This window comes from Amblyomma mixtum, chromosome 2 (genome assembly GCF_055824585.1).
Source record: "Amblyomma mixtum isolate Tamu chromosome 2, ASM5582458v1, whole genome shotgun sequence".
Classification (NCBI taxonomy): Eukaryota; Metazoa; Arthropoda; class Arachnida; order Ixodida; family Ixodidae; genus Amblyomma; species Amblyomma mixtum.
Genome location: NC_143013.1, coordinates 215473753 through 215477500, shown reverse-complemented (window position 1 = coordinate 215477500; position 3748 = coordinate 215473753). Strand labels below are relative to the sequence as shown.

Here is a 3748-nt window from a genome sequence, read left to right as displayed (position 1 = left end):
GGGACGTTAAACCCCATAAACCAAACCAAACCAATAGTTCAAGTGATCCGCGAAGCGGCGTTGTTTCTGATATTGCTTTTAATCTGTAATTTGTTCAGTCGACTCGAGAAACTGACCAGCCATTTGAATAACCATGCTAAGAAAAGAACAAATGCTGACCCGGAAGCAAGGAAAACATAGGGTTTCCTGGAAGAGATCATTTTCATGCACTAGAACACAACGCTTGAAATGGTCGTTGTGGTGGTCCCCACAGACGTAATCACTTTCTGCAGCTTAGATACGCCTAGAAGCAGAGGCCATTGTAGACATTGAAACCCGAAGAGAGCATGACTGGCACCATTTCGTTTTCATGAAAGATTTTATGGCTAAATATCAGCGAAGTGGAAACATACATTTCCGAACTTTTTTGAGCGTGCAAAAATTAACGAAAACGCACAGAGGAAACGGCAGTCGCACACATTCCACTTCGTTATGTTCATCATGGTCCATATTACTTAAAACCCGTCCAGTTGAGAAAATGCCTCGCCATATCTACTTAACCCTGTTTTATGCCACCTACGGCTACCTCGTTTTCGCAGACTCAATAATCTGCTCCGCAGACATGAAACTATTCTCTCCCTTGCTGCAAGAAGATCTGAATACCGAAACCATGTCACGCTCATCTTCTCTGGCATAAATAACAGGTTACAGGACTTGTTTTAATACCGTTGCCTGCGCCGGATCTTCTGCTTGTTCATTTCATCTCCCGCATGTTGAAGATGCGTTACTTCACCTCATGCAGTAGGGCAACGAAGGTTCTGCGTGTTCGGACTAACCGCAGTACATTCACCATTATAAAAATCAAAATATGAATGTAGTTCTCTCAGCATCCCACCGAATTATCCATGAAAGCAACACCACGATACGGAACAAATTTAAGCCGCGAAGGTGACATGTGAGATGTGGATTGCTAATGAATATTAAGTTATTTCTAAAGCGTACTCGCGTTCGGCAGCAAGGGAAGAAAGGTAGCAATGGCGACGCCGGCATTTGAGCCCGGGGCCTCTTACATGCGACGCGAGCGCTATACCTCTGAGCTTCACCCCCAGGGCTAGGCAGACTGCCCACTATAGCAGTCTGGTAAAGCGGGTTGTTCTGTTCCATCTTACCCTGATACCACTGAACAGTGTGCAGAATTGCCGTTAAGAAGAGCATGGGCAGATGCTTCTAAGCGAAATAATTCACCCGGATTTTACGGCGAATTGAGATCAAAGGCAAAAAAGCAGGAATGCGGCTCTCGGAGTTGCTGTGTTGTATTCTTGGCTGATTTATTTTTGTTGCACATGAAAAGGATTTCAAGTTGGCCGAAAGTGCCTGCGTTAAATGAGTCAAGGTTGTTAGCCGTTAACGGCGCCTACAAGTTCACTAATGTAGCCGGTACGTCAAAAATAAGTTTTAAAGGTACCTTTCCCACGGCACCCGGCTATATCTGCATCAGGATTTTCATGAAAATCCTGCAATGCGATGTCCATGGCTCGCGTCAGGTCAAGGGTACAGAGGCTGTCAGACATAGAACGTCGTGCACACATTGTCTCGAAATAAAGCTACAGGTACCTCAAGCCTTTGCTGCCTCTTGGCAGAGTTCTCTTTTGACACAAACACTATTCACTTAGTTGCGTCTTTATGCGGCCATCGTTGAGTTAGGTGTGAAAAATTAGTCATGTGCTTGTGGCTTACACCGCTACCTTCTCTTACCGCGTGTGTAACTATACCTGCGCCGCGGTGCGGCACGTTGAATCGGGGCATTCTCGCCCCTGTTGAATTCGGATCGGCTAAAAAGCCACATCTTCGCGGTCGTCCAGAGAAGTTGCTGCTGCAGCTCGGGGTCCGTGACGGGTGAAAAAATTGCGAGGACACTTTGCCAACTAAAGTGTTGAGATGCGAAAGCCGAGGACACTATGCCGTGACGACTTCCGTTGGATGTGACGTCAGACAGTTCCCGGGGCTATATCAATACCGAATTATACATCTTTCGGTAATCTTAAGTGTTAATTACGCTTAAGTACACATTTTTGCATGTAATCTGACACAAATCCGACGTTTTTCCGGCCATTCTGTGACAATTTTCACTACGCCTTGACGACTTCCGGTGGATGTGACGTCCCACCTTTCCCGTGGCAATATCGACGTCCGCGCTATTTCGATGCAAATTCGACATTTTTGCCTAAAATAATTAACTAATTAGTCTACAGTCATCAAACTTGGCTTCTAGGTTTATTTTTCTTCCTCTTAATTATTATTCTTTTAGGTTAATCTTTCCTCTATTATTTTAGTTCCTGAGTTAAACGCGTGTGACCCGCTTTTTAACTGACCGACGATAGTATGAGCCATTAAAGACCGATGCACACGACGGTCTGTTCGCCCGCGGCCCGCACATTAGATGTTCACACGCCACAAAAACTGGCCTGCGATCCGATGACGTCAAGCGGACGTGGAGGACCAAAAGAACAGACGACGCGCTGGGTGTACCAAAGTTACCAGAATATGTTGAAGTGTCTGGGAAGGCTGGTCTAGCTGGTTTTTCCTCCCGACCCATGACTGTGCGATAGAATGAAAGAAAACTTTACTGAACTGCAGAGGAAGTACTGCGAAGCGGGTGCGGCCCTTGGTCCAATTCCTCAATGGCCTGGGCCGTCTTGCAAGCCCAGTTGCCAGAGCTAGCGCACGCATCTTCGCGGGCCGCCGCTAATTCAAGCGAGGGGAGAAGCACCTGAGCTTCCTCGCTTGACCAGTCCGAGGACCGATAGCGCGCCCCTCAATGTGGTGACGCATGAACACGTGATGCGCAGGTCGCGGGCGAACGGGCCGCCGGGTGAATCGGCCTTTAAAGGCTTCCGCATTAAAACCAGAACGACCTTTGAAGAAAATGATGGTAAAGAAGGTATGAGGGTGGAGACACGATATTTCGGCGGCAGCGTGTTGCGTCCCTAATCACGCTTTTTTTGTCTAGCTCTCTCCTACGTATAAGTTGAACGAGAAAAGGGAGAGCAGAGTTTTTAATCACCTGCATCTGTGGTAGCAGACAAGTTGCATGGAAATTATTTTGCTCCAGCATGATGAGAGATTCGGTACCTGTCATTAGATTGTTATTGCTACCTTTGGTGCAAAGCTTATGAGGGGCCCTTCATAAAGATACGTGATTGAAAGCATATCCATACATCGCATGTGTGAGTGTTTTGCCAGTACACTGCAGGTGAGAGCACTGAGCCGGTAGTTTCAGTCAGGGCGCTCACTGGACTGACGGAAAGTGTAGCGCCCATTAGGTCGTCGCTACTGCAGTAGTAAAGTGTTCCGAAGCAAAAAAAAAAGTGCCGTTGGAGGTGCCGGGGTTCGAACCCGGGGCCTCTCACATGCGAAGCGAGCGCTCTACCACTGAGCTACACCCCCAGTTTTTTTTTTTTTTTTTTTTTTTTTTTTCTTTCATGGTATTTATTACGTACTCCAGGTCCTTCACTGCGCCAGACATTACATACAGCGTTTCCATCGTATATTTGCGACGTTTATTTGGTCCTCCAAATTTGAGCCCATGCGGCGTGATAACCTTTTCAGGCCTGTTTGCGCAGGAGGCCTGGGCCTAGAGCACCTGTATGTGAGACAGTTGGTTGCCCGTTTCTTCTTTTTTCGTGCTTGTTCCCTTCCGATTATTAGAGCATTCTTGCAGGTTAACTTCATCACTTTACTTCCGAACTTAGTAGTTTCTTCCAATTTT

The 3748-nt window shown here is 46.9% G+C and overlaps 1 non-coding gene across 1 annotated transcript; it reads right to left on the bottom strand.

Annotated features, from left to right (window-relative positions):
- Positions 1-3354: 3354 nt before the first annotated feature.
- Positions 3355-3426, bottom strand: TRNAA-CGC (transfer RNA alanine (anticodon CGC)). Its single transcript has one exon. It is a non-coding gene; the product is annotated as a tRNA-Ala (tRNA).
- Between the last annotated feature and the right edge of the window lie 322 nt (positions 3427-3748).